This window comes from Propithecus coquereli, unplaced genomic scaffold (genome assembly GCF_000956105.1).
Source record: "Propithecus coquereli isolate 6110/MARCELLA unplaced genomic scaffold, Pcoq_1.0 Scaffold4, whole genome shotgun sequence".
Lineage (NCBI taxonomy): Eukaryota > Metazoa > Chordata > Mammalia > Primates > Indriidae > Propithecus > Propithecus coquereli.
The window spans coordinates 13,541,805-13,566,612 of record NW_012149729.1 but is presented as its reverse complement, the minus strand read 5'-3'; the positions used below and the strand labels follow the sequence as shown (position 1 = coordinate 13,566,612).

Genomic DNA, 24,808 nt, shown 5'->3' with positions numbered 1-24,808 from the left:
TGAAATAAATACAAATCATCCTTTCTCCTGCTTGAAATCCTTCAATAACTCCTCATTTTCTATAGCATAGTATCAAGCTTCTGAGATTTGGCACATAAGTCTAATTCTGATTAGATTCCCTAGTCTCATCATTCCTACTCTTTCATTAGCACATCATGCTCCAACCAAACCCAGCTCCATGCAATTTCTGGAAAGTGCCATGCCTTTACTTGCCTCTGGGTCCTTATACATGCTCTCCCTTCTGTATACATCACTCTTCCCACCTTTCTTTGTTTTGGTCAGCTCTTATTCATCCTTCAGATTAGCTTAGATGTCACTCTACTGGGAAGTCTATCCTGTCTCTCCAAGTCTGAATTAGATGCCTTTCCTCTATGTTCCCATAACACCCTGTGGTTCCACCTGATTTTCTCATCCTTACTCATCATTAGCTGTGAGTTCTGTGAGGGAAGAAACATTTTGTTCACTGCCACATTTCAGTGCCTGGCAGTTAGGTGTTCAACTTTCAATACAGTTTTATTGTAGAAATGAATAAATCACTTCTAATAAGTTATTACTAAAAATAATTTGTAAAATTCCACATAGACTATCTACATCATATTCAGAATGTAACATATGTGCTCTGGTGGCACAGACTGAGAGAAAGGCATTGCCCAACCACAGCCAACAAATAGTGTGTGTGAGTGTGTGAGCATGTGTGTGCATGCACGCCATGTGCATGCAAATAACTATCTCCATCTCTCACCTAAGTTTTACCTCACAATTGAAGATATTTACGAACAAAGTGATTTTTAAATGAAATTATACATATACACACATACATGTGAATACTGTTAATATATTTATATTGAACTTTGGGGAGATTTTATGTGTGGTTTTTTATAAATAAATCGTAGCACAGTACTCATGTCCAAAGGCAATAAAGATGTGTAAGAAGGATCAAGTAATTTTCACAACCCGTTCAACTACAAGGCGCTAAGAATTTTTTTCAATTAATAGCTTATTTTCTGGAAGTATTTAGTTTGTTTTCCTTAAAAGTGATGTTTTCAATCTGTGTTCCTAAGGATTCACTGGAGGCTCAAAGGCCGGGGGTAACAGGCACGGAGCAAAGAGAGCTCCGAGCCCCAACTCCCCTGGCTCAATCAGAGCCACTCTGCTTTTATCTGTTGGTTTCCTTTTTATAAAAAATAATGGAATTCCAAGCAAGAAGAAGAAAAGAAAAAGTTTAAAAACCTCTGCCTTAAAGAATCAGCAATGGCTTGCACTATAAAATTCAAGCCTTAATGTATTTCATATTTCTTGGTTAGACTAAATTCAACTCTGTCAGGTTTATAGGCCCTTATGTGTGCTAAAATGAGACATACTATTTGAATGCAGAAATATCCAGGTAGAGGAAAAATAATATGAGTTTTGAGGAGTACGTTTATTCTCTGATGCAGCTATTTCTAAATTGATTTCTCTTACTATGTTTAATGGCATTATTTATGTACCAATCTTCAAGTTAATGATTCATAACATAGAACACCAAAATAATCTAATTGAACAGAAGCCCACTGTACATGCCAGCTGCTGCTTTCATATAGTGTAGACAAATATCCCATTTCACTTAAATAATTTCTTCGTAGAAAGATCACCTTAAATGGAAAGATGCACCAAAGTCATAGTTAACTATCAATTTTAGCTATTTTCCAATGAAGGAACAAAAGGGCACAGGGTAACTGAAACCGAGGGGGACTCCATCATGCAACATCCAGAAGACCAGTGTGGAGAATTTGATCTGCTGGTGAACACACTGAGGAGTGATGAGCAGAAATGGGCTTCCCTCCAACAGAAACCTCCTGCCAACCTGTGCAGAACAGTACAAGAATGTGAAATTTTAGACTGGCACTCAACTGCACTCACAGAAACACTTGCAGTCAAGTCCCAGCTCTGTAACTTAACAAGTTAGGTGAATCAGAAACCTATAGAGCTGAACACATAAAATCATTCATAAGATCCAGTGAGCTGAGAAGAAACAAACCTAATTCTCAACTCCTCTGGGAAAACTTACATGAGCACTCTAACCCACAGTGCTTTCTTCTGCTTCCAGACTCCTCTGGCATTCACTTAGCCATACCCTCATTTGGCACCCAAGATTCTTAGTTAATGTTTACAGGTATGGCCATTCTCCCCAACCGGACTGTAAGCCTCTAATGGGCAAGGACAATGTCTCATTCCTTCCTGCATATCCTAAATTCTTAGAATTGTGCTAAGCATTTGCAGGTGCTAAATGAATGTATCTTGACCGCTTTCATAATTGTAGATATCATTTATATTACCACCTATGTACAATGTTGATAGAAAGTCGTTTCATATGGTTGTGTCAGATACTCCATTCCTATAAATGCCGGCCAGGAGAGTAAGGGAGAAAATGAGTGGCCAGGTCAGGCTGTATAGAGAGCCATGCAAGCCATCTAAGACGCCTCCCTCCATTCATGTGTCAGTCCCAAAGAACCAAGTGCCCACCCTCTTCTAGGGCTAAATCTTTTCTCCTTCTCCCATGCTCTGTGCCAAATTAGAAATCAGAAGACTTGGATTCAAGTCCTAGCTATGCCAATGAGCAAACAATTCATTTATTTGAACAGACTACCTCTGAGGTTCTAGCTCCAACTCGCTATGGTTCTATGAGTCTAACCTCAGGCCTTTATGTTCCACATCAGAATTGCCCCTCCCTCTCAGTACTATAATTATCTATCTTCCGTGACGTGTCCCACCATCCTCATCATTGTGCCCATGCTCCAAGACCACTTCTGACTTCTGCTGCAAGGCCAACACTTCTAATGATAACAGTTAAATTTCTTGTCTGATCTTTACTTCACACCTGCTCTCACTTAATAAATACTTGTCGAGTGCCTGGTTGGGTGATAATGGGAAAACATACATTAAGCTTCTAGTATATTCCTGCTTTCAGCAGCAAAGATAAAGAATGACTTCATTTGCAAATAAGCACCAATAATAATAAATAAAACTAATTATTTTTATACTGGTTGCCAAAAATAGTCGTTCTCATCTTCATCAATAGCTTAGTAACCCTGAGAATAATCCCCTGACCTCTCCTATTTTGCAAGAAACTTATTTTTATTGTCTCATCAACAACACTACTAATGGTATTAGAGAGTGTTACAATGGCTGTGACAGTAAATAAATGGCTTAGAAAGTCCAGTAACAATTTTGATAGCTTCTAGGGAATATATGAGCTAGAAAAAACTATGTGAGCCATATAGAAATCTGAAGTAATTTAAATTAATATCTATCAGTTTTGAATATGAAGTTTTTCAGAACCTAATGTAGCTTTGTTCTGCAAAATAAGACTAGGTGTATCACACAAAGACCTTTCCTTAGCCAGCTAATTTGTCATCCAAGTAATTAAAATGAAAAATGGCAATTTCACCTCTTCGTATAGGTCAAGCAAAACAGCCGTAATAAAATCACAGATGAAAGGTTGTTTTTAAAAGTTAGATGAGGGTAACAGAATCTTCCAGGAAATACTCAAAAGGTTATTTTTCCTTGGCCAAAATTATACCAACATTTTGGGTATTAACTTCAGTACAAATATTAAACAGGTACATAAAAATTTTTGACTAATGGTACAGTAAGGTTTTGTTTCATTTTTAATAGAGTAATTAGCCATTCACAAATCAGTCATAATTACTCTTCCACAAGTTATGATCAAATCTACAAACTCTAAAGAAAGTATTAATTGGGAAAAGAAAGAAAAACTGTAAATAACAATTTTATTATAAAAACCAATGAAATAAAAATTTCAGTCTAGCAAACACTGTTCATTTTGTGTTGTCTAAAATATTATATCACTGTATTAAAAATAGTAAAATAAAAAATTTTGTTATACTAATTACCTCAATTAATCTTTGCATTAAGCCTATTTTTATCCACATTTTGAAAGATATAAACTGATCCTCTGAGTGTTGAAGGAATCTTCTCAGGGTGGTACAGACAGTAAATAGCAGAGCTGAATTCAGATTACTTGACCCCCTGGCCTGTATATTTAAGCACTCTGCTATGCTGCCTCCCAGTTATTCACCACTCCCAATAAATATTCAACACTCCAATAAAACACTGGGGAAGAATGAGTTATTGATTTCATAACTGCTACTACAGCATTCAGATGCAACTTTCTTGGAAAAAGTGTTCTGAATACACAATTAATTCAATCCACTATGTAAAAGGTAAATGCTCAAGTCTCATTCAAATGGGGAAGGGTGGAAAAGGAAGAAAAGACAACATGCAACATCAATTAATATAAAAATATAATTAGAGTTGTCTTTAGACTTAACAAGTACTGAATGAAGGCCCTTATTATCCTGCCATCTTTTCAGCACTCTCAATTGCCTCTTAGGATTTGAAATTTCACTGCTGAAACAAAGAAAGATGAAAGATATGTGCATACCAAAACATTGTGCCCTTTTGTAATTTCCCTTCTATGTTTATTACCCAGATCTTTAAACACTCAACTAGGAGCTAAACCAATTCAACTGTATGTATAAAATGTAAAATTGGAAATGCCACAAAATCAACGTGACCTTTCAAGTATAACATTTCCCACAATTGTTTAGTTAATACTAGAAAAACACTTCAGTGTTTAAAGCATAATCTTTATGTGTAATATTTTCAGCAAATATAAAAGCAAATACAGAACAAAGCACTTAAACTACATTTTAAACTAAAACTGTAATTAATTTTAAACTACTACTTTTTCTGCAGTAGTTCATTTCCTATGTGTTAAACATTCATAACTGTATTAACGTGCTCTACTTTTTAAACAGGAAGCTAATGTGACCAGTACCATACCACCCAGTCACCTTCTACAACTGGTAGGGCCTATTAGTGTAACAAGCTTCCCACCAATTTATCCATATTAGTTTGCCTGAGAACAAAAATATGTGTTGGCCAAAGGGCTAGGATAATCTCTCTCTGTGCGCCAACAAAACCACTCTTGATTAATCCTAAGGTACTGGTTCAACAGCATGTTTTCTAACCAATCAGATTCTTTAGTCAAAAATAAACAAAGATAAAAATTAGATAGTCAATGATATTACCACAAAATTAAATGTTGTATGACAGCAAATGTATAGTCTTTGTATCTTCAGATCCAATCATATATTTGTTAAAAGATACACAAATCCATGCAAAGAGAACGTCAAACCTACCCCGAAAAAGAATCACACTTCAGATAAACCACCAAAATTTTTTTTATTCCATAATCAAATAGAAATCCTTGAGAATATATCTGTCTTTCCCCTTTGATGACTTTAAGTCTTTCCAATAGAAGTTGAACAGAAAATACTTTTTCTCAGACTTTTTTCTGTACCTTTCCTAGCAGGAGAGAAAAATTAGCAAGACAAATGAATTCAGAATCTACCCCATCTACCTTCCTTGGTGTGGATGTATATATCCCATTGGCTTTAATACCTGAGAATTAGGGGGAAAAAAGAGATTAAAAAAAAAATTAACTGAGCAATGTAATGCCTGGTGAAAGGACAAATTCTATCTTTAAAATTGAGTATGCTTCTTATCAACTCCAAGAATTCAGTTCATATTTCTTTAATGCAAAGAGAGAAAGGGCAAGGTTATAGCATGAAGAAACAAAACAGTAAAACGTCAACAAAGCAACTAAATTAGATACCTCACCTGTCACAGAGAAAATCAATAAAGCCCAATGAATTTACTTATGAAAAAACTTTAGAATAAAACATCTTCACCTTTTGTAGACTAGACATAGTCTGCTCCACTGGCTGGGAAGTATCTAAGAGAAGATGGCCTCTGTGGCAGAGGGCAAACAGGACTCGGGCTTACTGTAACAGAGCAGCAAAACAAAGTGAGAGAAAGCAGGTGGGGAGGAGAGACCTACATTCTACATTTGTAAAATAATGTTATATTGGCTTTTTTTTTTTAATGGGAAAAAGAATGTAACTGCCCAGTCTAAGAATGAAACAGGCAGAATCAGCATGGCAAGATATAAAACAGAAGGAGTAAAGGAAAGTGGTTTATACCCCAAACAAAACAAAAGTGAGACAAACTCAAGTAAGAAAAAGACAAAAACCCCAACCCTCTCTCTTATTCTGAGAGAATTAAGATACAACACCAAGAGCAAAGGTTAAGTGCAATCAGAAGTCAGGCTCAGAGCACACGCTCTCAGAGCAGAAGGACAAAAAAGGACAATGTATTTTACAATATTAAGAGAAAACCAGTACAATTATTAAGTGTCAATTTAAAAAAATTTTTTAAAAGAGAGAGAGAAAACCAAGAAGAAAACAGCTATATCTGGTTGGTCATCTCTGCTCACAATCACTTCCAAAAAACTCCAAAGTGGTCAGTCATCCCAATGGGTATAAGATAGAATCTCATTGTGGTTTTAAACATCTGTACCCCCATAATATGCTGAAATAAAAAAAAAATAAATGAAGAATCTCATTGTGGTTTTGATAGGGATTTCCCTAATGGTTAGTGATGTTGAGCATCTTTTCATGTGCTTACTGGCCATTCTTATATGTTCTTTTGAGAAATGTCTATTCAAGTCCTTTGCCCCTTTTTCAGTAAGGTTGTTTCTTGTTGAGTTGTAGCTTTTATATATTGTGAATATTAATCCCTTATCAGATATATGAACAAGATGATTCTTTTTTAATTCATTTTTTTATTCCCTAATTTCTCAAAGTTTGCTATATGTAATACAGACGTACATTTTGAGTTGAATATGTTTCACCTTTTTAAAATTTTTACATAATACAAAATTTTAAATACCCAAAAAGCAGTATACAATGGAAAATAAGATTCCCTCCCATCCCTGTTCTCAAGCTACCAAGTTCCAATCCCCAGAGGCATTTTCCATTTTCTTGTAATTCCTTCCAAAGATATTCTATGCATATACAAGAAAATACATCTTAGTCTCCTGTGAAATAATAACCTACCAATTAATACCCATTTTTCCACACCTTACCTTTCTGACTTATCTTAAAGATTATTCCATTTCAGTATATATAAAACTGCCGTATTCTTTTTAACTACTAAATATTCCACTATAAGTGCTATAATTTATTGATCCCTTGCAAGATGGGCATTTGTCTCCAATTCCTGCCAAGAATATCCTTAAATATATATTATTTCACACAAGTGGAAGATCTATAAGATACGATCTAGAAGAATCAAAATGCTATGTATATTTTAAGTTTTGATTACTATTTCCAAATTCATCTCAATGAAAATTGTACAAATCCATACTCCTGTTACCAGTCATCACACTGCCTAGTCCCCTATTCCCTCAAAGACACTTTATGTTTTCAAAATTTGTTTATTTGCCAATTAGGTATAAAAAATGCATCTCATTAAAGTTTTATTTTACATTTCTCTTATTATGAACTATTCATATTTTTGATATCTTTGTTCATTTTCCTATCCCATGGCCTTTTCCCCCTTGAGTTGTTGTTGTTCTTTACATATTTATAAAATTAGTCCTTTTCCTATGCTATGAATTGCAAATCTTTTTCCTGCTTGTCTTTGCTTTTTTGATACACTGTTTTCTTTCATTCTTTTTTAGCAATACAGAATTTTTATACAGTTAAGTTTTATTAGTCTTTTCTTTAATGGTTTCCGAGCATCTCTTATCTTCTATTCCCACAATCACCATAGTGAAAATCCTTACCGCCTTCCAAGTAAATTAGTTTCATGACTGGTCTACTTTTCATCATCCCCTCTACTTTCCAACCAGTCCTATATACTTGTCATATTATTCTTCCTAAAACACTGCTTGCCATATGGGTCCCCAGTCAAAAATCCTTCAATTATTCCTTCCTTAATGTTTATAAACTATTAAGTGTACATTATTATAAATAACTGGGTCTAATATTTAGGTCACTCACAATCTAACTTCAACTTATATGTCCCACAGTCCCTTACTGTAGCCAAGTGGTTTACTCATTGATATTAAATTTAGGAATGAAGGTACCTGCACCATGTCTTTGTTCAAATTGTATTTCCTATTTTGAATGTTCTTCCCTTCCTTCAAAAGTCAGTTCAAGTTGATGTCTCTGCTCTCTCCCAATCACTCAAGATCACCTTGATTCAACAACTGTTTAGTGAGGGCCTACTACATTATACAAAAGTAGGCAAATAGGTCTTCCAGTGAATTTTGTGCTATGGCAACACACAGCAAAGAGACTGGATAGAGGCCTCTAAACCTTTAAGCTGTAACCTGAAAAAATGAGAAGATATGACTAGGCCAAGGTAAACAATAACTTATTTCCTATACGTTAGTCTGACTCGAGTGCTAAGTGCTAATGCTGAAGTGAAAAAAAGAAAAATCTGGAGACGCAAGTGGGGCCAAGTAGGATAGGTCTTCTAGGCCAATTTAAGCAAGTTTCAACCTTTAATCTAAGTGCAATTGGAAGCCACAAAACCATTTTAAGCAGGAGAGTGAGCTGGTCAGAGAGGAATTTTACAAAGATCACTGACTGCAATCTTGAGTTTAAACAGCACTTACGTGTCCACACTTGAAACTGATTCAAATACCAAATATACTCTTATTTACCCAATAAATCAATTTTAAACTACTATGAAGTAGAATGTTGCAGAAAGGTGGAATAAGGTAAGGTGCTGCTCTACTTCTTTGACTAAGGACTTAGAACAGTTGTTCTCTCTAGTTAACTTTAAATAACCAAACAATCAGACCAAGTTAAAGAGGAGACTCCTGATGATAAAAAATCATAGATGACTTGCCCCACTTTTTTTTATTACTCTTATTTCTCAATTTGAAGTAGAAACAGATTGTCATATCCCTTTTTTATCCTACTTTCAAGATCTGGGATTAAATGTCCAGGAAGATTTCATGAAATGTCAAGATCATTGAATTTCCCCACATTTAACCTGGGGAGTGAGAAACCAGTTGCAGGAAGAGAATATTATCTATCTTATCACACAGTTCAATTCCCTAAAGTGGCATTCTATGTGCCTGCTACAAAGAAAAGTTATTCCAAACACAGACATTAAAAAAATGAAGAGTCTGTTCCACTGCATGTTTCTCTAAAATGCTTGTTACATTTTTTTCTCCCCGTTCTCAATATCATTGGTCAAATAACACTTAATAGGAATTGTTTGTACTCTTTCTTGTTTGCTGGTGACAATTTCTTTTTGATTTCCCATGTCTACTTTAGGGGTTAGTGGCTGAACAGTCACTCTTAAATCTTCTGTCCACGGGATATTCCATCATTCTATCTTTGGCCACATGATGCATTTTGAAGGTAATAAAAGAAAGTTACTTTAAGTTAGTAGAAACACAAAAAGTTGAGATTACAATAAACATGTCAATGTTCAATGGTATTAACAGGAGATGACTTTTATCTTGAAGTACCATACATAGAGCATTCTCAAACTCAGAAGTATAAAGTTTTCTCTAATTTTAATTCATCATTATGTCACTGACAATTCCTTTCTAAGTGTTCTAAACTACAGGGACATTTTGATTGAAACTATAATTGTAGTTAATATATCACCTCCTTGGGAATTCAAATTCACAAGGCTATTTCTATTCTTTTCCCCAGAATCTTTCTATCTAATTCCTCCTTGCCTCAGTGGCTTGAACCACATAGAGAGTGGTCATAAGAGCTTTAGAATCTAGTCTTTTCTTTCCAAAAATAGGAAATTATGTGTCTCTGACTCCATACAGATTGTGGCAATATAATTCAAGCTTTTGGAAGGAGGACTAACGTCTAATGCTGACAACGAGGTAATAAATATGATTAGGAGCCAAGCACGCAAGCAGAATACCCCAAAGTGCATACCTTTCACAGGAAGACACAGGCAGACTTAATCAATGAGACATTTTCAGTAAAAAATGCAGTCATTTTTTTTCTCAGATACATATAAATCACCTTCTTTTCAGCAGTATTACCTTGTTAGCCCCAAATCATTATTTCCTTTCTTTACTGTCTACAAAACTAAAAAAAATTTAAAGTTGATTATAGTAACAAAGTCTGACTCATAAACCAAACAATTCTTCACATTTCTTTATAATGAGTTAAAATTCACACAATTTTCACTAATAGCTCATATAGTCCTCAAAAATAACCTATGAAGTATGTGTTACCTCCATTTTCCCCAAAAGAAAATGAAGTTCAGAGATAAAATATGACTTGTTCATGTTCGCACAGCTGATAGCTGAGCTAGCATTTGAATAAAGGTCTTCATACCCCAATTCCATATCCTTTTCACTATACATCACCACTTTATTATCTGGAAACTTATATTTAATGTCTATTTTTCAAGCTTTAATATACAGGTATTAACTGAATGTTTACAGTATTAATATCACATAGTCATACACACTAGACAGGTCTTAAGCAATAATGCAGTGGTCCCCAACCTTTTTGGCACCAGGGACTGGTTTCACGGAAAACAATTTTTCCATGGACTGGCGGGTTGGGCATGGTTTCAGGATTAAGCATATTACATTCATTGTGCACTTTATTTCTATTATTATTACATTGTAATATATAATGGAATAATTGCACAACTCACCATAGGTTGGGGACCCCTGTTCTAATGTATTATCGTAACTCATATGCTCAGACTACAGGCTTGTCTTACACATGAGAAGTAATGAGACTCATAAAAAGTACAAGCTAATTCATTTATAAAGTTCTTCGAACTACCCTTGTATAATAACAATGTTAAATAGTTAGCATTTAACAAAACTAAATAATAATTACCCAGTCTTTAATCTGCCATTAATAAAACTCTTACTCAAGCAACTATCAAACAACATAAGCGGCTGGAAAAACACCAAGATACTTTGTAAATAATCTACCATATCGGGCAAACTAAAAATAAAGGCAAAAAAGGCTCCATACTGTATGATTCTATGACATTCTGGAAAAGGCAAAACTTTTTACTGGAGACAGTAAAAAGATCAGAGATTTGCTGGGGGTAGGGAAAGGGAGGGATGAATAGGCAGAACATGGGATTTTTAGGTCAGTGAAAACACTCTGCATGATACTATAATGGTGGATGTATGATCATTACACATTTGTATAAACTCATAGAATGCACAACGCCAAGAGTGAACCGTAAACTATGGACTTTGGGTAACAAGGATGTGTCAATGTAGGTTCATCAACTAACAAACGTATCACTCTATTGAGGGGATGTTGATAGTAGGGGAGGCTGTGTGTGTGGGGGCAGGTACAGGAAATCTCTGTACCTTCCACTCAATTTTGTATGAACTGAAAATGACCTAAAAAAATTAAGTCTAATAAAAAAAGGGCAAATATCTGTTCCCACTTTAATCTTTTCCCACCAATCATTACTTCACAGTTCCCCTATTAGCTTCTTAGTAAGGAGCACCCTAAGCTTCAGTGCAACTCTCCTTTACACCCCCACTGCTCCTTGCAACACCTGCTCCGCCCCTTCTAGCCTACTCATCCCCTGTCATCAGTATACTAAGTCCAAAGACAGGAAGGGAGTTAGGTTCAGAGAAGAGGTGGAGAAGGCAGGTAGTGAGGCTAAGGAAGCAAAGGATTCCTAAAGAGGGAAATCAGCAGGAAAATCTGCAAGAGAGAGCAAAAAGGAGAAAAGAATCTGAGTTGCTCTGAATTTGCTTTTTGTTCTACGTAGTGGGAAAATCATATGAAATGAAATTATCCTAAAATACAGAATGTGATGACATTACAAACATGTCCTTTCTTAAAACAACATCTTTGCTGTATGCAATCTCAAAGCTAGAATTTGATGTGTTTACAATGTGTCCTCCAGCTACAAGCAAGATGATTTTTCAAAAGGTGACTGTAAATGCTACATGTTTCAAAAGAAAGATATATACAAGTGTGTGTGTCAAAGTGCCTTTACAAAGACCTATCTCTCAGAATAAACTTGCAGTAAATTGCAAAGATTAAATTTTTATGATTTATTACATACTTGTACCTTCTGGGTATTTTTAATCTAAGAAGTTAAAAACATGCCATGAGTTACCAAACTGAGCAGAAAGAGTTCAACAAGACTTTCAAAGTCACATACGAATGACTTTTGGAGTGGGGGAGTGTGTGTTTGCTTGCCTTGCTTTGGTCATCAGTGAGGAAGCCAGACCAAGCAACTAGCAGTCCAAACACCTGAGTCATTTTGGACAGGCTAGGGCTCCAGTGGCAAATCAGGGACCCATAAGACAGGCTTAAAGATGGTTCTGGCGGGATCTGCCACCACCATCATCACCATTGCCTCAGCAAAACCCAACCTTCTTCATCTGCAATTTCAGGGAGGCACAAAGGCAGGAGTTCTGCTAGCAATCCAATTCAGCTCACCAAATACTCATGAAACACCATGAAGCAGAAAGCATTGTGCTAAAGGTGCTGGGGAACATTGAGCAACCGTAAGATGTGGCCCCTACCTTAAGAAGTCTCCAATTGAAAATATGGTAAAACTATAATCCAGGCAAGGTAGAGGAAGTACCAAAAGAGAGGTACAAAGAACAAGACATTCAGAGATTTCATCAAGATTCTCTAGGGTGAAACCTGAGGATATTACTCAGGTGACCAACAGGTTCTTGCTATAGTCACTGCTTGTATTTATAATTTTCTCCCATTCAGCATACTACTTCTGAATGGGAGTACTACTACTTCTACACCAGATGTTAAAACCCGAAAAATACCTTTTTGTTCCAGCTTATTATTAAACAGGGATATTTCCTGAATGTAAAACAAGTTATGTTAAAGATATAAGATAAAATAATTTTAAAAAAGAAGGAAAAGAGTGGAGCAGGCAAAGGGTGAAATAATGCTAACATGACACAAAGCAAAATAATTCAACTTCTATCCAGCCTCAATTTTATTGGTCAAGGAGAACAGTATCACTTTTATATCACATTCATATGTTGCTTTAATGGTTTACAAAGGACTCACATAAATTCTTATAATGAAACTCAAAACTACCCTAAGCCAGGTGGACGCTGTTATTATCTCAGGTAGCGGACCCTCACAAAATAACCCCCATTGGTCCTTCCCTCTTGTCCTTGTGTATTCCCCTCCCACACTGAATCAGGGCTGGTCTGTGAGACCAATGGAATACCTCAAAAATGATGGTGTGTGACTTTGAAGGATAGGTCATAAAAGGCATTGCTGTTTTCACTTTGGTCTTTCGGATCTCTGGGGGAAGCCAACTCCCATGGCATGGGGACAGACCCATGGAAAGCCCCTCATGGAGAGGAACCAGCTTGCAACACCAACTTGCCAGCTGTGTGAGTACACCACCTTGGAAGTGAACCTTTTAGCCCTAGTCATGCTCTGATAACTGCAGCTCCACCTGACATCTGACAGCAACCTCAGGCGACCCTGAGCAAGGCTCCCCAAACTGCTGATCCACAGCAGCCATGAGATGACAAACAATTATGGTTTTCAGTCACTATGTTTTTGTTAAGTTACAAAGCAACAAAGAACTAACGCATCCCAGTTTTACATATGAGGCTCAGAAAGGTTAACTCACCAACTATCATATGGCAATGAGTAGAGAAATCAGGTCTGGTACCCAGTCTTTAGGCTTTAGGTTCAATTTTGTCATTAAACAATACCACTTCTCAATCAAAATAAGGTGTAAGGATGATAATTCCTGTATGATTATATGACTGACACTAATACCCAGGCTTCCCACAATACACAGACATAGCATATGTCCTTATATTCTTAACAGACATAATGGGACCTACAATATAATTCAATTTGTGGTGTTCCACGATACTCTGTGGAGTGTTTACTGTCTTCTGAAAGTTTACTATTTTTTTAATGTACACATATTCAAAATAAACACCTAACATGTTTATAGAATTTTAATACTAAACAATTACATTACTAATGTTGAGAATATTTATACACTTTACAATCTTAATTACAATAAACATTTGTGTAATTTAAACAGTTAGAATTAATATGCCCACACTGGAAATGCTCAACTGCTGATTGTTTAAGGATTTGCTTTTTTGATTTAGTCTTCAACATTTTTATAGCAATATAAAAATGTAGTAAAATATATGAAAATTCTCATGATGAAATATTAGATCCACATCTATAAAATGGTTAGTATCTTGCAGAACAAAGTGACCAGCTCTTAGCCTGTGCACTTCTGAAGAAGATCAACAGAACATTTTTCTTTTCTTTTTAGAGACAGGGTCTCGCTCTCACCCAGGCCAGAATATGGAGGATCCATAGCTCATTGTAACCTTGAACTCCTGAGTTCAAGCGATCCTCCTGCCTCAGCATTCCAAGTAGCTGGGACTACAGGTGCACACTACTACACCTGGCTAATTTTATTTATTTATTTATTTTTTTAGAGACAAAGTGCTGCTATGTTGCCCAGACTGATCCCAAACTCCTGGTCTCAAGCAATCCTCCCAGCTCGGCATTCCAAAGAGCTGGGATTACACGTGTGAGCAATCACACCTGGCCCAGAACATTTTATTACAACCACATCTGCATATGATGTTCCTTCACGCAAATCTCCTCTTTTGACCCATACAACTTTGCAAGACATGCAGGACAGGTATACTATCCACCATCCCATCTTCCAACCAATGATGGGCTTAGTGAAGTTGAGGTAACTTAACTAAGGACACACAGCTAGCAAAAGGAATTGGAGGAATCTTAATTTTTTAGCTCCAAATCCCAACCTGTTCTTCTAAATCATATTTTAGCCCAGTGGTTGTCTACCCTGACTGCCATTAGAACACCTACGATGCTTTGAAAAATATCAGTGCCTAGACCTCATCTCCCCGATATTGTGATTTAATTGCTCTGGTCTGTGTTACTTGTCTAATGTATAAGAAACGAGTGGTGATAAATTTATGGAAAGTTTATATCACAAAGGGAGAAAATGCTGGTATTTCTATATGTAAGCTGAAACATCTTAATCCCTAAGAACTCACTTAAGGACAAAGTTACCTTGCAATAAACTAAGCAGAACAAAAAGGAAGAGGAGGTGAGAAACCTAAAATCCTTCTGTTGCTATCACAGGACCATCAAGGAACATTTCATTTACCTAATCTCACTCCCTAAACTTCACCACACCATATTTTGAGCTATAGCTTTTAAGCACCGCCTCCTCTGTGAAGGCTTCAGGATCACACAAAATAAAGAAGTCCATTTTTTTGCACCCATCCTACCTTGAACTCTACCTCTTGATATAACAGCATACATTGCATCTCAAGGCATTTCTCTCTTTATATATCCATTTCTCTCACTGCCCTCAGGGGTTCTTAAGGGCAGAGCCCTATCTTATTCATCCTTCCCATCTTATATATCTTTGGATCCAGGGCCTTGAACATAGCAGATATTAGTAAGTCTTGGCTACACTTAACGATTTTTGTTTGGTATAGTTATTTCCCCCTATTCTCACAGTACACACTCCTGTGAAATTGTTTAACTTTTAACGAAGGAAAGTGGACTTTTTTTCTCACAACTGGATTAGGTTAGAAAATAATGTATGCAAAAAGGCCAGATGTGGTGAGAGCAAGACAGCAGTGGAACTCTGGGCCAGGAAAGAGTAGAGTGAACAGGACATTTAAGGTTGGGGCCAGATAGGAATTTAAAAAGCAGGGAAGGATTAGGCAAACAAAGAGACAACAACCTGATTTTCATTCATAAGAAAATATGATAAAAAAGGAATCCAGAATATAAGCAACTCTATTTTCAACATCTCCCTTTCTATGGGGTTCCTTCCTTGCAGCATATAAACAGTCTCTCCCCAGTGCTTCTCATTCTTGGGCACACAGTAGAATCCCCTGGCGAACTTTTAAAAACTGATATCTTTACAAGGTGCTGATTTCATTTCCTTTGGATATAACCTACAAGAGGGATTGCTGGATTATATGATAGTTCTACTTTTAATTTCTTTAGGAACCTCTATACTTTTTCCATAATGGCTGTACCAATCTACATTCCCAACACTGATCAAGTGTTCCCTTTTCTCCACACCCTCATCAACACTTGTTATCTCATCTTTTTGATGATAGCCATCTTAATGGGTGTGAAGATATGAAAACAACCTAAGAGTCTGCCAACAGATGAATAGAAAAAGACACTGTGCTGTATATATATACATACATACACAATGGACTATTATCCAGCCTTAAAAAAAGAAAGAGATCCTGCCATTGCCACACAGATGAATATGGAGGACATTATGCTAAGTGAAATAAGCCAGACACAGAAAGAACACTACTACATGATCTCGCTTACATGTGGAATCTTAAAAAAAAAAGTCAAATATACAGAGATGGAGAACAAAACAGTAGTTATGGAAGAAAGGGCAGGAAATGGAAAGAAGTAGGTCGAAGGCTACAAAGTTGCAGATATGTAGGATGAACAAGTCTAGAGATCTAATGAACAACATGAGGACTATAGTTAATAATATTGCATTGCATTTGGTACTGTATTCGAGATTTTTGCTAAATGAGTAGATTTCAGCTACTCTTGTCCCACACACACAAATGGGTAACTATGTAAGACGATGGATATGTTAAAATGTTTCACTTATATTAAATAGTAACCACTTTACTATCTATATATATATCCCATAACATCACCGTTGTTACTTAAATATACACAATAAAATTTATTAAATAAATAAGTAAATATCATAACTGAAGAACACTGAGTCATTCATTATGTCCTAGGAGGGACCCAGGCATGTCTACTCTCTATCCTCACCCTCCTGTTCATGCCTCTTACCCACAGCAGTTTAGCTCTACCACTCCAGTGAAATCGATGACTTCCAACAGACACTGTACAACCTTCATCATACTTGATGATTTGCAGTATTAAATTTTCACTGGGTTCTACTTCCTAAAATTCTCTCTGCCACTGGCCTGAAAAGCTTCCCTTTCCCTTTTCTCCCAACCTCTCTGGCTACTCTCCTTAAGCATCCTTGCATCTTTCTCTTTCGTGGTTTGTCCTTTAAATTTCAGTATTCTCTAAGACTTATTTTTAGCCCTTTTCTCTTTCTATACAATTCCTCTAAGCACTTTTATCCTTACTCATGCCTTAAACTACTCTCCATATGGTAAGAAACTCAGAAACCTGTATCTCTGGCCTTCACAATCTCTTGTGATGTTCCAGGATCCTATATCGAAGCCTTTTAGACACCTCCAACTTACCAATGATATGCTTTGCAAGCACACTAAATACATCCAAAGCTGAACTCATTCTCTTCTCCCTCATACATGCTTTCTCTTCTCCTTCCCCACTCACTACCCAGAAACCTGGGTGGCATTCTAGCAACCTCACTCTCCCATATCTTTTACATTCAGTCACAAAGACCAGCCAATTGTGCCTCTTCCTACTTTTCCTAAACATTCTCACTTCTCTATCCCCACTACTTCTACCCTTGTCTGAGCTCTTGACCTCTCTTATCCATACTGATGCACTGTCCTCAATGGCCTCCCCTCTTGCCACATCCCCATCTCCTACTCCAGTCCACCCCCAATCTACCCAGCACACTGCTTCACAGTGATCTTTCACACCACCCATGACTCTCCAAGGCTCACTACTACACATGGGATAGGAAGCACACCCTGAATTAGCCATCCAGTTTCACCTCCTTTCACTCCTGACCTTGCCCTTCACACTTTAATACAACTAATCTAGATATAGTTCCCAGAACAAACTATGTTCTCATAATGCCACACAACTGCTCCTGCTGTTAGCTCCACCTAGAAATGCTCTTTGCTGCTTGTCAACATGCCCACGCCTGCTCAGCTTTCAAGTCTCCGCTCAAACACAACCACTACTAAACCCTTCTCTGGCATTCCTGGCAGAGATCAAGAGCTCTTGCTAGGTTTCCTTTGCACTTGTACCTACCTCTGTTATGGCAAATAGCACGTTGTATTTGACCTGTTGGTCAAGATGTCTATAGTCCTACTAGACTACAAGCTCCTTGTGACAATGCTTTTTCATCTTTATATGCTCATCACTAGTTGAATGCATATAAGCATGTAATAAAAAAGAAGAGAGGGTGGTTAATGAATGAACTATAGGCCAACAAATGGGCAAGAAAATCAACTGGATTTTGAGTATGTAAAAAAAAAATGGATCTTAAGAAAATACAAATACTATTAAGTCCTATTCATTAAAAAAAATAGAAAAATATGGTACGGTGGTTATTCAGGTAGTGTCAAGGTGACAAAAAAAACTTATTACTGGACTAAGCAAACAGTAAGAAGGTAAGCATTTCCAATGGAACAACTGACAGAAGATCAACAGAGAAGCCAAAGAAAAAGATGGTTTTATGATCCAAATGATTCATTGGTCTAAGTCCATGGACTAAGCAAAAGACTGGCACCTTCCTCTCTCAGTTCACCAGCACTCTCCTTTGTCATTATTCTGCATACTCCTTCCCCACTCCCCAGTACCAAATTCCAGATCCCATGGCTGATTCCCCTCCATTGGAGTCACATGTCCCTGGCCAGTGGGTTAGTCTGGATATAAGTGGAAGGGAGAGGCAGAAGGTCTTTTTTCTCATGGCCAGAAGCTAGAGGAAAAAATGAAACTACTATTTACTGAGGGCCAATTTTGTGGCAGACATTGTGCTACTTTATAAACACACTCACTGAATCTCATGGTAATCATGAATAATTATCCCATTTTACAGATGAAGAATTTGGGACCAAGGTCACACAGCTAAGCAATGACAGAGCCCTCCTGAAAAATTAAGATTGACAGGCTTTACAGTTTTCTATACCCCTCACTACCTCAAAATGGAGGGGGATGTGGTCCAGCCATTCTAGGTTGGAACTCAGAATACACTTACCTCCAAAATACTGTTATCAATGTTGGTTAGAGTCTTCAGTACCACTAACACATAACAGGCACACTATGAGTCAAAAAAGCTTTGGGCTTCTGACCTGGAAATCTAAATACTATTTGTTATTTTATTCCTATGAGTACATTGTTAACACTACAAACAATAATAGACTTAAAAATGAACTTCTGGAATACAATGGGTTCTTGAGTGAGGCTTTTCTTTAAGAATATTTTTGCTTCCACAAAAACTCAATGTAAAAATCACCAAGGATAGAAACTATTTCGCCTTGTTAACTTGTAAGAACAATGACATTAGAAGACACCTGTGGGAAATGTGCTTATCTGACCAGGTGTTCGTTTTCAGTGTGCTGTCATTTGAATAAAACATACTAAACCCTACAGAACAGAGCTTATGATAGAAATGCCACAAACTACAGCAGTACAGTTGATATGCCTATAATCTACTGACAAAAAGTACTTCTCAGCAAAGTGAAACCAGATGTCTGGTGTGAAATCAGATGTCTGTGGACTTGTCTTTCTCAGCTTCCAGAGCAGTATTAGATACACTAAATACACAGCTTAGCTGTATATTAAACGCATAACTTGGCAAAATCATGACAGTCTGGACATGAAGCATCAGCATTTTTATCGTAATTCTTATAAACCAAAGACATTTCTGAAATAGAAATCCTAAGTTTAAGCACTCATCTAAATGTGGTAGTATGTCTTTCTCACTTTGTGAACAGTATCAGAGCTTTTAAGACATGTAGAAACCCTTTCCCTTCATTTTTCAAGCTGACACCCCTTAGGCAGGGCTACGGAATGATCTGATAGGAGGAAATCGAGCCACATCAGGTGTCAGTCCTTGTTCCAGAAATTCTAGGATCAGATACAGCAGGTCCCTGTGAAAATGCAAATACTCTGGAGGCTTAGCACCTATTAGAAAGTTGCTTTCCACAATCAAAAGGAAGATCATAAGAAAGTGATGGGTGACCAAATAAATTAATATTGAGAATCCACAGGCCAGGCACTGTTTTTCACACATTTTTTTTTATATACTCATTGTTCTGATTTGACTGGTGAGAAATCAAGGAGCAGATAAGTTTTAACTTGCCAAAAGTGACACAGGTAATAAGAGCCAGAATTCAAGGTCATATCTAAAGTATGAAAGACATACTAGTTCTACATGAAGATTTGGGATGGAGCGAGGAGTAGTGGTAAATAGCCAGGATTTGGAGAAAAGGGAAGAAATATACAATTTTAACAAATAACAGTAACATATATACATATACATATATATTATATTCAATATGTATTCCATATATTAATATACAGCTAAGCTATATGTATGTTGTACATAGTTAAGCTGTATATTTAGTGTGTTTAGATGTGCATACATATATCAAACAGAAAGTTGAAGAAATAAATACCAAATTGTTAACAGTGGTCTTCTGAGAGTAGACTCATAGAAGACTCACTTTATACCTTCTATATGCCTGCAGGATTTAATTCTAAAGAACTTTGTTTTGACCTTATATTACTCTTATAACCAGAAAAAGACAAAAGAACTGTTCTAGCTTAGAGTTTAAAAAATGAGATTAAATGCACAGAAACCTATGTATCGGTCTCCTTTATTATTTATTTTACTAAATGCATCATCCTCAATTAACACTCTCCATGTCTGCTAACATTAGGTCCTTCTTATGGAACAATTCAAAAAGTTATCCTCATCTAATTATTATACTTGTACACGGAAAGTGACTATGACACTATTCATTACAGGACACAAATCACTATGGTCGGACATCCTTGCAAGTTTATTACTGCAAATACTAGAAAGACAGAATAATAACATTTCTCCCACAAAACTGCACAAACCTGCAGACCATTAAGATCAGTAGTATAGGGAAGGTCTTGTCAATTAACACATAACTATTCAGAAAATCCGCAAAAAACTGGTGAAAGGCCTGCTCCAAAATGGCCATCTCCAGCAGTCTCCTCACTCTCACCATTCTACTTTCATCGCAGTGCTCAGCACATGGTAGGAAAAAGGTAATTATCTATTGAATCAGCGAATGAAGCCATCATCAACAGACAACCACTTCCTGGATCTCCATAAAATAAATTACATGGTCACCCACCACTTGAGCACAAACAAATAAGAAGGCAGGTTCAGAACACAGCTGCCAATGTCAAGATGGCCACAGGAGGCAATTCTAACTTTCCTGTGTAAGCATCCAAGAACGTGGTTTGCTACATTCCTGCCTGTAGCTAACGTGAATTTTAACTAATTTAAAATGTCTATTTATGTATGACATATAGGATCCCTAAGGGGTTTCCAACAGTGTGAGGAGCTGTGTTTCATTTCACCATATAGGAGAGAGGGAAGCAGTGTACTGAAGTGATGGAAAAGTCCCAGAGAAGACCCCATGAAAGTACCATGCTGAAATCACAGTAAACCTCCAAGGACTTCAGTGTACTGTTTGGCGACTTTTCACAAGTGAATAGAATGCTTGTGTGGAGGTATCAAAGTGAAAGCCTAGAGAAAAAGGCCCAGCCTGGTAATATCTCTCCCTTCAAAATATCTTCTTCTATAAACTTGAGAAGATTCCAAAGAACTTCAACACTTGCGATATTGCTATTAACTTTAGGCTTAGGGGTTCCACAGGATTTTTTCATGAATTCCCTTTTAAAATGTAAAGATCCCTGGAGGGAATTCCTGTTAATTATCAAGCAGGACTTTGATTCTTTAATACTACTGTCGCAGGGATTAGTCAAAGCTGGCTAACAAGATAGGGGCCCAAAACAGACAACTGTAAGACCAATGTCCCAAAGTTAAAAAGAGGTTAAAGTTAACAACACTTTTCTGTCAGGTCAAGTGGCTAAAAGGGATCTATGCCCAAGCTGTTAAAACTCCCAGCCAACTCGACCCCCACTGTAAGCTTGGAAACAAGTCCTGGGTTTGGGGCCTGTGACCTTTGAAGGTGGGCCTCCTGTTCCTAATGAAAAAGTAGATTTGGGGCCCAAGTTCCCCGGGGGCAGTTCTGGATCTAGCCCTTCTCTCCCATGCTCAGGCTTCAGGGCACACGCACTCTCCCAGGATAAAGTCCTTGCTCCTTCCACCCCTGATCAGTCCTTACTTACCCTTTCTCCCGCTCTTCCTCGGTGAGAAGGGGTAAGTGGCTATTTTGTGCCCTCGCCCAATTTGGCCAAAAGCCTAAAAGTAAAAACGACAGAGACAGGCATGTGCTTTAAAATCCTGTTGTTCAAGCCCAAAGAACTCCCACTTCCAGGCAGAAGGCAGCGCGTCCCCACAGCGCTCCCTCCTGGCCAGGGCTTGGGGCCGGAGGAGTCCCCTCTGTGGGGACTAGGAGAGGGCGCGCTCTGGGGGACCAGGTGGGCGGGCAAGCGGGTCAGCTCTGGGGCAGGTGTCGTCGCCGCCTCTAGGCGCCGGTTTCCCACCGGAGTTCTCCAGGAGGAGTAGGAGGAAGAGGAGGCCGCCCCGGGCCTCAGATAAACACGCGCACGTACACATGCTCGCAGTCCCAGCGGACTCGCGGCCAAGCAGACCCTCCGCCTCCCGGCAGCGCCCGCCCCGCCGGGCCGACTCCCGGAGAAGGGTCCCAAACCCAGGAGAACACCAAGGGTTGGCGGCTGCGCACCCGCCCACCCCTGCCGGCCTCACAGCCCCGCACCCGCCGAGAGACCCCCGCCCTCCGCACCCGCAGCACCGCTCAGCCCAGGGGAAGTCCCCGCGCGAACCCCGCCCTCCGCCGGCGGCAAGCTCCGCCCCCAAACCCCAGCGAGCGGCGGCAGCACCAAGCTCCGCCCCCAGAGGAAACCGGCTCCAGTAGCGGCTGCGCAGGTCAGGCAGAAAACCCGGCCTGGATCTACAACGGAGCAGAAACAACAGTCATTCAGCAAGCAATTATTGAGCACTTGCCCTAAGCTCAGCATCGTAATAAAGGCTGGGAGGACAACAAACAGCAGAAAAATTTATGAAACTGTGTCTTCAGCCCCTCCCTTATTTGTACAGGTAAGGAAACTGAGACCCCATAGTTGCTTAAATGCATAGGTTTAGTGGTAAAGCGCCTCACTGGCGACTCCTTCTGGTTTTTCTACTTGTATGCACACAGGAAAACAATTTTGCCACCTCAGGGCAAGCCAAACGGAGAAACTCAGAACCGGTGGTTTACTTAGGAGAAACTGAAATTTCCTGCTTAAGCTTTTGCCCTCAAATGGTACAAACTCTTAACTGGGTTATTACAACCCACAAAGAAAGTGGAACCCAAAAGTACTAAACCGACATAAAATGTTTTTTTCTCTTTTTTTTTTTAACCCCTCCTCCGATTATACCTTTATTACTTCTGTCTTTATTCTACTTCTAGAGACTGCCAAACTACTCTGTGCACTTTTTAATCACTCAATACTAATTTAAATTACAGACGTTCTGTTACTCGTTTCAAAAGTTATTCTAAAAAAATTGAAAAAAAGAACAAAAGAAAAAGAGGGATGAAGTAATTTTAAAAAGACCAAAAAGAAAACAACAAAAAAATGTATTCTAAAGTTTTAAGAATCTACTCAGAGTTAAATAGCCTGATAACTAGAACACCAAGAATCTCCTAAAGGGAATATGTGCCAGGTTTTCGTATTTGTCATGGAAATAATTGCTGTAAGGAATGTTGATGGTCAGGAATGCTGTGCATTTGTGGGGTCCAGGAATACATGGGAACTCTGTACCTTCTGCTCAATTTTGCTCTGAACCTAAAACTGCTCTTTAAAAAAAAAAAAATCTATTCAAAAAGAAGCAGCAGCTGAGATCAAGCTTCCGAACTTCCCACTTTCTTCAAATTCATCGATTAAATTCTAAGCTAAATATTTGGATTATGTATCTAGTTGAAATACAATGATTTGTCTCCTCCTGTAGTAAACAGACCTCTATTTGGGTATTAATACCAAAGGTACAAATTTAAATTATGGTTAGACATCTAATATTGAGGGAGAAATTTAAGCAAAGTTAACTTGAAATAATTAAATTTACAAATTCTATGATATATACATGTATGGTAAAATATATTCCTATCTATACATACTTACAATCAGTAAGCAAATAGTGCAAAATATCATAGAGTAGCAGTTCTCAAACTTTTTAGCCTCAAGATCTCTTTACATTCTTAAAAGGTGTTTGAGAACTTTAAAGACACTTGCTCGGATGGGTTCTATATGTCCATATTTACTGTATTAAAATTTAAAACAGAAACACTTTAGATATATTTTAAACCCATTACGTGTTACTTTAAAGTTCATTTTTAGGAGTAATGACTATATCTTTTTAAGAACCTTAGTGAGAATAGTGGCATGTTTCACATTTTTTGTAAATCTCTTTACTATCTTTACTCTCTGTCTTAATGGAGACAGCTGTATTCTCATATTCTGCTTCTGCCTTCAGTCTATTGTGTTATGTTGATACTTAAGGTACTATGAAGAAAACTGGCCCTCATACAAATTTATAGTTGAAAAAGGGAGGGCTTTGCAAAGCCCCAGAAAGAGCTTCAGTAACCCTTAGGGATCCTCAGACCTCACACTTTGAGAATTATTGCCAAATTGCATTTTGCATTTCATTTGTTTAAATGTCATGTATTCCCATGTAGGAGTCTGCTAACACCCAAAATTATAGCCCTTCACTTATTCCAAGCTAAAACTCAAATTTGACAGGTTGTATCAAACAAGCACATTTCTAAAAACTTTTTCAAAGCTTTTACTATAGCAACTCTGATAGCATTGACATTATTATTTGAATTGATATGAAAACATTTCAGATTTCCTTCATATCCTTCATTTCAAACTTTTTGGGAAATTGTGAATATAAATTGTACCATCTGGGAAAATGAAACATTGGTATATAATTATTAACCCAATTTTAGGTGAACTTGTAATGAATAGTGTACATCTCCTTTTATATAAATAATTTAAAAGTGAGTTTAAAA

The 24,808-nt window shown here is 37.6% G+C and overlaps 1 protein-coding gene across 1 annotated transcript in view; it reads right to left on the bottom strand.

Annotated features, from left to right (window-relative positions):
- The window catches only part of IMMP2L (IMP2 inner mitochondrial membrane peptidase-like (S. cerevisiae)), a 1,121,063-nt gene extending 1,098,451 nt beyond the window's left edge, over positions 1-22,612 (bottom strand). Inside the window, exons 1-2 of the mRNA XM_012652788.1 lie at positions 22,544-22,612; positions 21,966-22,038 (exon numbers count right to left, since the gene is read on the bottom strand). The gene's annotated coding sequence lies outside the window, so the exon portion shown is untranslated. The remainder of the gene's footprint in view (positions 1-21,965; positions 22,039-22,543) is intronic.
- Positions 22,613-24,808: the final 2,196 nt, after the last annotated feature.